Here is a 9,891-nt window from a genome sequence, read left to right as displayed (position 1 = left end):
CGCAGCACCCGGAACAGGAGCAAAACCAGACCACAATGCAGCCCAAACCCCCATCCTCCAACACAGCGCGGACTTGACACAATACCAGTCAAAATAAAAGGGAAAAATGAAAATCGATAAAGAATATAATATAAGAAGCAACTAACAAGATAGTAAATAATTGATGAGAGTAAACAAATTAATATATATATCAATGGATAAGGATAAATTAAATAGGTAATTAATTCAGGGGAGGATCAACATAGGTCATAATGTGCAGGCAGAGTACTATAGTTAACCTAGGAAGAGCTAAACCATGTGCTGCCATCCCGATTTACTGAAAACATTTTATAAGAGATAGGGACTTTAAGGAAGACAAGGTCTGATAAGGCCCAATGATTCCATCCCTAGGGACTTTAAATGATAACACGGCCTGGTAAGGTCGTGAATATCCATCCCAATTACATTAACCATCAAGGGGGGAAATAATTTACAAAGGGGGGGGAGGGTGGGACTTTAAATGCAGCACATGGAAGCAAAACAATAAAAGGGCGAATGTGAAGAAGTTTTATTGATACATCCATCTAAATATACAAAAATACATGATAATGATATAAATAAATAAATACAAAATGATAATGCCAGATAACATACATATAATGATACATATGATAATAAATCCATTAAAAATACACTACAATTAAGTGCATTTATAATATAGAGTAAACAAAACCATATAAGAATAAATATAAAAATAAATATAAATATATATAATAAATTCATATGATGTAAACAATAAAGCTTTCCCTCATTCGTCTCTAAAGGACATGGTATATGACAATACTTTGAAGGTAAAATCCGCAGGACCTATGACCTCACTAAAGCTGAAGGGGGAATAAGAATTCTATACTGACATAGAGGTCTTAATACAATTTGGTAAATACATAGAAACCGGGCCGCTTTTTCAGTCCCATTACCGCATTGGCTACATAGCGAATTCTAGTAAGTTAGCTTTGGTTGGGATTATCTATTCAACCTTGCTTCTCTAGCCATTTATATATATATAATTTATTTATTTTTGATATATATCTAATTAATTTTTCTATTTTTATATAAAAATTTCTTTTCCTAGATCCCATATATGCTCGCTCCTGATGAGTGGCGGTTAAGTCACGAAACGCGTAGAGCTACCGGTTTCTATGTATTTACCAAATTGTATTAAGACCTCTATGTCAGTATAGAATTCTTATTCCCCCTTCAGCTTTAGTGAGGTCATAGGTCCTGCGGATTTTACCTTCAAAGTATTGTCATATACCATGTCCTTTAGAGACGAATGAGGGAAAGCTTTATTGTTTACATCATATGAATTTATTATATATATTTATATTTATTTTTATATTTATTCTTATATGGTTTTGTTTACTCTATATTATAAATGCACTTAATTGTAGTGTATTTTTAATGGATTTATTATCATATGTATCATTATATGTATGTTATCTGGCATTATCATTTTGTATTTATTTATTTATATCATTATCATGTATTTTTGTATATTTAGATGGATGTATCAATAAAACTTCTTCACATTCGCCCTTTTATTGTTTTGCTTCCATGTGCTGCATTTAAAGTCCCACCCTCCCCCCCCTTTGTAAATTATTTCCCCCCCTTGATGGTTATTATAAATAGGTCTCACAAAGTCATGACAGGATTCACGAGGAAAGGGTCATTGCATGTGAATCCCATCACTTCTTAGTGAGAGCCATTTATTATCTATGTGATATGGAAGAAATAATAGTAGTATATTGTATGGGTTTTCCTGTTTCAATATGTTTATTGAAAATGTTAGAGAACAAGAAAACATAATATGCTCATTAAACGCCCTCGCAGGGGCTACAAAACATAAATAGTAATCCAAAGGGCAAACCATCACAATTAACAGATATTACCGTACATAATGTAGCTAGGGGAAGTGTCAAGGTTGGCTACAGTATAAAATATCCTATCCCCTTTATCCTGTCACCCCCTTCCATGGGGGGGCAGCAGTGATTGCTAAGGAAGTTAGAGACTATAAAGAAAAGTGAAAAGAGCTAAGAGACAAGAGAAAGAAGGTCGGAGAAAAGAGAGGGGGGGGGGATTTGGACACGGACGCTCCACCGAGGGGCGTTAGACCAGGCCTAGGCATGCTGCTTGGAGTGAAGGGAACTCATAAGAGATCCACGGCTCCCAGATTTTGAGAAATTTGGCGTATGAATAGTGCACAATGCTGGACATGCGTTCCAGAAGTAGCATAGCAGTCATACGTGTCTTCACCATGCGTCTCCTCCCTCCTTCTCCTTGACATAGGATCGCCTTCCTGATTGGCCGGGAGGAGGATCAGTGTGAGAATAGTGAGTATTAATTTATCATCATACAACTGTGTGGGCTCAGAGCACATTGCTCTGTGCCTCGAGCCCACCCTTTTTTGAACCCATTGCCTCTGGCTCTAATCACATGTTTAAAAAAAAAAAAAGAAAAAGAAAAACACCCCTCCCCATTGGAATCCTGCATGTAGATTAGGGGGCCGAATGCATGGATGGGGGACACCTGGCAAAATCCAGACACAGGATTGAAGGTCCAGTCTCTCCGAATACACTTTGAAACTTTCAAGCTCCAGGCCCCGATCTGGGACTACAGAATCCAGAGAAAACCACAACATTTCCTGCTCAAAAATGATAGTCTGGAACTTTGTATTTAGCCTTAATTCAAATCCTGTGTCCACAATGTGCCTTTAAAAGTCTCTGCTATATACATGGTTGTGGAGGTTGTGTCAGAAACCATAAACCAGATGGAGACAGAAACTGCAGTCAAAATCAAACCTTTAATGAAATTACAGAAATAACACAGTTTAGGAAACAGAAGCCAGGTTTAGGATGCAAGAGTGGGTAATCAGAGGAGCCGGGTCAGGAAACCAGAAGTCAGTGTAGTCAGGAGCAAAAATCTGAAACAGGAATCGGAAAGGAAATCAGCCAGGCCAAGTTATACACCAGAGCACAGGAAGGAATGCACTTAGAAATCATAGACCATGCAAGGGCAAGAAGAAAATGAGCTAAGCTGCTTAACCACTTTCAGACCGGACCATTTTGCTGGCTTAAGATTAGACCACTTTTTGCAATTCGGCGCTTTAACTGACAATTGCACGGTCGTGCGACGTGGCTCCCAAACATAATTGACATCCTTTTTTTCCCACAAATGGAGTTTTCTTTTGGTGGTATTTGATCACCCCTGCAATTTTTATTTTTTTCGCTATAAACAAAGAGTGACAATTTTGAAAAAAACGCATTATTTTTTACTTTTTGTTATAATAAATATCCCCCAAAAATATATAAAAAAACATTTTTTTTCCTCAGTTTAGGCCGATACGTATTCTTCTACATATTTTTAAAAAATAATACATACATATTTAAAAAAAAATTGCAATAAGCTTTTATTGATTTGCAAACATTTATAGCGTTTACAAAATAGGGGATAGTTTTATGCCATTTTTATTATTATTATTTTTTTTTTACTAGTATTGGCGGTGATCAGTGATTTTTATTGTGACTGCGACATTATGGCTGACACATCGGCCATTTTTGACACATTTTTGGGACCACTGCCATTTATACAGCAATCAGTGCTATACAAATGCACCGACTACTGTGTAAATGACACTGGCAGTGAAGGGGTTAAGCACTAGGTGGCAGTGTAGGGGTTAAGTGTGTCCTAGGGGCATGTTACTAACTCTGGGGGACGTGGCTGTGTGTTAGTGAACACTGATCTCTGCTCCAATCACAGGGAGCAGAGATCAGTGTCACTTGTCGCTAGGCAGAATGTGGAGATGATGTTTACTTCCGCATCTCCCCATTCAGCCTCCCCGTGAGACGATTGCGGGTATCCCCGTGGCGATCGGTCCTGACCGGCATGCACTTGCGCCGGCGTGCATGTGATGGCAGGGCGGCAATTTCAAATGGACGTACCTGTACGCCAATTTGCTTGCCCGTGCCATTCTGCCGACGTACATCGTTGTGCACCGGTCGGGAAGTGGTTAAATAGCAAAAAGGGGAAGGCTGTAGATTGGACTAATGAGGTAGGTTAATGGTAACGAGGTGAGTCACTGTGGTAACAAGTGGCTGGCAATTAACCAACAGTTGAGAAACTTCTGAGCACTGAAATAAAAGAGCTGCTCTTTAAGTAGCCGAAGCCCAGCCCTGACACCCTTTGAGATGTTGGCACATTGGCATTGAGCAATCCTCTGATCTAAAAATTTAACCACTTGCCTACAGGGCACTTAAACCCCCTTCCTGCCCAGGTCAATTTTCAGCTTTCAGCGTTGTTGCACTTTGAATGACAATTGCACAGTCATGCAACACTGTACCCAAACAAATATTTTTATCATTTTTTTCACACAAATAGAGCTTTCTTTTGGCGGTATTTAATCACTGCTGGGTTTTTTATTTTTTGCTAGAGAAACAAAAAAAGACTGAAAATTTTGAATTTTTTTTTCTTTCATAGTTTGTTATAAAATTTTGCAAACAGGTAATTTTTTCTCCTTCGCTGAGGAGGCTGCACTGATGGGCACTAATGATGTGGCAATGATAAGGCAGCACTGATGGGCATCGGTGAGGCTACACTGATGGGCACTAATGAAGAAGCACTGGTGGGCACTGATGAGAAAGCACTGATAGGTGGCATTGATGGGCACAGAGGCAGCACTGATAGGTGGCAATGTTGAGCACTGAAAGCTGACACTGATGGGCACTGGTAGTTGACACTGATGAGGAGGCACTGATTGGCAGCACTGAAAGGTGGCACTGGTGGGCACTAATTGGCACTGAAAGGTGGCACTGGTGGGTACTGAAAGGTGTCACTCATGGGCACGGATAGATGGCACTCGTGGGCACTGATCGGGACCAATGTTCCTGTAACAGAAGCCAGTTACCGGCTTTATTCTTTTCACGCTGATCGTTAGGTGAAAAAAAGCTGATAACCGGCTTCTGCTTAATTCCTGATCAGCTGTCATTGGCTGACAGCTGATCACATGGTGGCCTGCTGTGATTGGCTCTTTACCCTGTTCTTGACCCTCTATTGATGCCCTCCCAGCACTGGAAGCCCACGCTGTAGCCATCATTCGGCTATAGTACAGGCGGAAAGTGTTTAATCCGATTTCACAGTTCCTAGTGGTAACAGTCCCTGGAATTCATCAACACTGGCGCTGACAGACTGACAGATTTTGGGAAAGTATCTCTCATGCATTCTAAAAGTGGTGCAGAATGTGCCAAATTGATATACCTGTCTAGAACTTGGTATTTGGTGTATGATGTGCCATGTTTAAAACGGACATGAGGCCCTTTTGATAACTCTGCGCCACTTTCTCTCTCTGTACACCAAATGAGGGTTAGTCTTAATTAGCTACACTTTCATAAGATATGAAGTGTCGGTATTTGATTTTGAGTCGCTGTGAGAACCAAAAGCCTCACACATGCTTCATGACTTTGTCACAATACATTACCAAGAGGGATTAACACCAGAAAAGTGGCACAGTAGCTTTAATAAATTCCCTCCACTGTTTTGTAATGTTTGGAGTTCACTTGTTTCGTTTGTAGAATTGTGATTGAATTTAGAAGCATTTACTGCAAGAACAAGCAAAGTGTGAACTGGCGAAGCCCCATGATGCATCATACTAGATTTTTGTTAGGTGAAAAAAAATAATAATAATTAAACATATGCTAATTCATAGCAACGTTTAATAATTACAATGGGAGCAACACTCTGGAAAACCAGATTTGTGCTGAGCTTTTGCCATTCAAAAAGTGTCAAACGGTCTTCCTTTGCAGGTTTATTTAGTTTTGAGTATATAATAAAATGACCCGTATTTGCAGGAAATTACTGCAATGTATAGATTTATATTTGCAAAAAGCAAAATAAGTCAGTTTGTACTGACTAAACCAAAGATTGTGTTGACTAATTCGGAGTCTTAAAATTATTATTTAATAGAATTGGCTTTAAAGTCCTCATATTGGTGGTGGCAGCTTAAAATGACCTGTATATACTAGGATCTACAGAACTTCCTAAACAAAAACCTTGCAAAATTTAAACAACACTTAATGAACTGGGAAAATAGTGCTATCCCCACTTATGCATAACTAAAATACATAATCCATTGCTGTGTATAGCTCTTTACAAAAAAATGCTGATTTGGTTTCTGGTACAATGCCACTTCCAGCTTGGATTTCTTTCCAGAACATCACAGAAGTGATGTCTTTGGCATCCCCAGATGTTTGGGCACAATTTTGGTCCATATATTCCCTTGTATGGGATTGGTTTTCACTGCACTGTCAGAGAAAGTCTATCTATGTGGCGACGAAATGCGTTTCATTCCATGCGGTGCTCACACCAGCTGCACATGATGTTTTGTTTTTATAGCTCCTCTTATGTGAATTATTTATTTTTTTTGCTTAAAGTTCTATCTCCCATATATTCAAAGTGGATTATTGCAGTTACCCTCACCTAGGATCACGTCCCAAGGGCAATTTTCTCAACTTCTGCATACTTCCTCAATTTGGGTTCCGTAAGACAGCGGCAAGCACACAATTTTTCACAGACATCTGGGTGGTGTATAAGCCAGGGTTTTTCAACCTCGGTGCTGCAAAGAGTCCTCAGGGGTACTGCGGCCACATACTTGTCTCAACACTACTTTGTGTTAACTCCTGTACTCTGCAACTCTGTGAGGAGAGAGCGAGCACAGCCCACAACCTTCTCTCCTCCTCCCTGCAGCTATACGAACAGCTATGTGAACGATGTGAACAATTATGTGAAGTTATGTGAACTATTGTTAGCAAAGTAGAAAGCTGTACAGGCCGCCCACCAGCGTCCTACAAACCAATATTGTCATCAGTTGTTAAGGACATGTCGGACAGCACTACAGCTTTCTGCTTTGCCGGCAATAGTTCACATAACTGTTCACAGCAGGGAGGAGGAGAGAGGTGTGTGGGCGGTGTTCGCTCTCTCCTTGCAGTGTCACAGTGCATGAAAGTTAACACAAAAAAGCACTCTCCTCCCAATGTGCAAAATTCAACTACTGCCCCGATCTCCTCCCCACACGGCTCCTGTACAGGCAGCAAGAAATTTCACGTGGGAGTGAAGGAAGGAGGGAGAGGAGTGAGGGGGGTGTGAGGAGACAGCATAGCACACATTTGTGGTAGGAGGGGGGATTGGGGGGGGACTTATGCTGAGAGGGGGGATTGGGGGGGGAGGATGAGGGGATTGTGCTGGGAGAGGGAATGAGGGGGTGGTGGAGTGGGGTTTGTGCTTGAAGTGGGGATTTGGGAGCAGGGGGGTTTGTGTTTGTGCTGAGGGGGATTTGGGGGGTTTGTGCTAGAAGGGGGGTTTAGGAGCATTTGTGCTAAGAGTGGGGGTTGTGCTAGGAGAGGGGATTGAAGTAGGGTTTGTGCTGGAGTGGGGATTTGGGAACAGGGGTGTTTGTGCTAGGAGGGGGGATTGGGGGGTGGGCTGTGCTAGAAGGCGGATTTCATGGTAGATTTGTGCTAGGAGGAGGATTGGGGGGTTTGTGCTAAGAGGGGGGGTTTGAGGGGGTTGTGCTAGGAGAGGGGATTGGGGGGATTGGAGCAGGGTTTGTGCCAGGAGTGGGGATGTGGGAGCAGGGGAGTTTGTGCTAGAAGGGGGGATTAGGGGAAGGGGTTTGTGGTAGAAGGAAAGGGGGGGGGGGGTTGTGCTAGGAGAGGGGATCTGGAAGGGGATTTGTGCTTCCTCACACAAGGTGCAGTGAGGTAAAACACAAATGTGCTGCCTTTTGCAGTTGCATGCGGGTGCCATTATTTTTTAAGGACACCCCCATCCATCTAAGCAAATGTGTGTATGTTTGTGGTCAATAAAAAATGTGACATGCATGAGCACGCAAAAAAAGTTTGCTCAAACGCACCCCATGGTGTGAAAGAGCACTCAGACTGGGGTGCCCTAGGACTGTGCACGGGTCTAAAGGGCGCCTTGACTAAAAAAATAAAAAAAAAATATGGTTGAAAAACACTGGTATAAGCCTACACATGAATGTAATTTATCAATTATCAACAGAAGCGGCATAGAACTTATCTCCAAGGTATACTTTATATACACTTATGAGTGTGTTTTGGATCCTTAGCGATCCTGTTCTTACACCCAATAGCTGATTGTTTGGTCATATACTGGTGAGCACTCAGTATTGATGAAGTGATTCCTATAGATGGTAGCTCTGTGGATACCATTGACATTTAGATAAAGTTAGGTCTCTCTTCTGGACATATGGTTTAGTTTGGATTTACCACCAGTGTTAATCTTCATTGTTAGACACTTTTGAACAGTTTATGTGAATTACTTTGTTGAGACTGTTTTCTTTGAAGTTGCCTATGTGGGTCTATTAGGATAACAAAATGGAAGGTGTCATTTCTATCGGATTACCCCATTTGAGGAAGGCAACATCCACCCAGTCTTGGGACACCATTTTACCAATTTCCCTGTTGCCCTCTACTTCGGAAGACCCCTTTAGCGCTGGTAGTGACTGTTTTTTTCGAGTCCATTACCTCCTAATTATTTGCATCCAGGTTAGGAAGGTTTTGCCTATAATCCTAGGTTTTCCCTCCAAGTAGAGCATTTGGACATTTTATAAAGTCTTTAAAGTGAACTCAGATCTTTGGGAGTAAGTCCGCTTTCCTAAGTTAAGGATGAAACATTTTTTGATGGGAGTTTTCATTCTTTATGATCACTGCTTGATTTATTGTTCTGTTTATATTCCCATGGGCGGCTGTGGTATTTTAATGATTGCTTTTAATTGTATACCTATTAGAGGGAATATATTATATTGCTACAAGCAATAACAAAAATCTTTTGTACATTTCTAACTGGAAGTATTTCTGCTTGGCATATAATTGAATAGTTATTTTGTCGATTTATATTGATGTGTAAGCCATTATATTTCCCATATATAAATGCTTACCTTCCAGTCTCGACCATCAGGACAAACAAATCCATCTGGGCATGGCAAACACTTTAGTTCCCCTTCCCGAGAATAATGACTGGGGCTGCAGGGACTCAAATAACCAGTGGCAGTGTCACAAGAGAATCCATGAGGACACGGCCTGCAGGCCCACCCAGACTCCAGGCTCAGAAATCCTGTGGGACACTCCTGTAAAACACAGATAATGAGATAAGAGGACGCTTCATGTCCAAATGAAGTCCAGTCTGTGTTCCAAATCTAGAATCTAATTCGTTTCCCAGTTCCTGTTCTAATCTGAGAGAGCAACAAGAAAAACAAAAAAGATTAATGGCTGGTTAAGGGGCAACACTAATTATTCAGCAGTTAGACACAGAAATAAATGCACCCTCCTTGATCAGCGGTTATGCATTGCCACTCTTGACTTGCAATTAAAGCTGTAATAATTCAATATTTTGCAGCTTTCCAATCATTAGATGTGGTGGCTGCATTCATTGTATGCTTTTTTGCTCCTGGTGATCTGGCCAGTAACACACCTCCTGTATTAGAGTGCCCCCGCTCTGGGTGAATGAGCACAGGGAACATATTTGGACAGCAGAATTGTCAGTATGGAGGGAAAAGAGTATTAGATGTACTAGCATATTTAGCTACATTAACAAATCAAAGCTGAACTGAAGCTTATAACTCTTTATACAGCAAACCGTTTTGTTCCTTTTGGGATAAGAGTCCATTTACACTTGTGTGATCTGTCATACAACTTTGGACATCAAAGTCCCATGGCAGATCTCACACCATTCTTTTCAATGGTACCTGTTCAAATTACTACAACTTAAAGTCGCAATTCAGACACATTTTTGGTTATACAGCCGAAACTCCAAATGACAGTAGTAACGGTAGTAACAAATTGA

At 41.0% G+C, this 9,891-nt stretch overlaps 1 long non-coding RNA gene across 1 annotated transcript in view; it reads right to left on the bottom strand.

Moving 5' to 3' along the window:
* Window positions 1-2,820: 2,820 nt before the first annotated feature.
* LOC143933282 (uncharacterized) overlaps window positions 2,821-9,891 on the bottom strand; it is a 29,565-nt gene continuing 22,494 nt past the window's right edge. Inside the window, exons 3-4 of the long non-coding RNA XR_013263078.1 lie at window positions 8,987-9,175; window positions 2,821-2,959 (exon numbers count right to left, since the gene is read on the bottom strand). This is a non-coding gene — a long non-coding RNA (uncharacterized LOC143933282). The remainder of the gene's footprint in view (window positions 2,960-8,986; window positions 9,176-9,891) is intronic.

This window comes from Lithobates pipiens, unplaced genomic scaffold (assembly GCF_037356315.1).
Source record: "Lithobates pipiens isolate NorthernLeopardFrog02 unplaced genomic scaffold, aLitPip1_a1.2 Scaffold_27, whole genome shotgun sequence".
NCBI lineage: Eukaryota > Metazoa > Chordata > Amphibia > Anura > Ranidae > Lithobates > Lithobates pipiens.
This window is presented reverse-complemented; position numbering and strand designations above follow the sequence as displayed.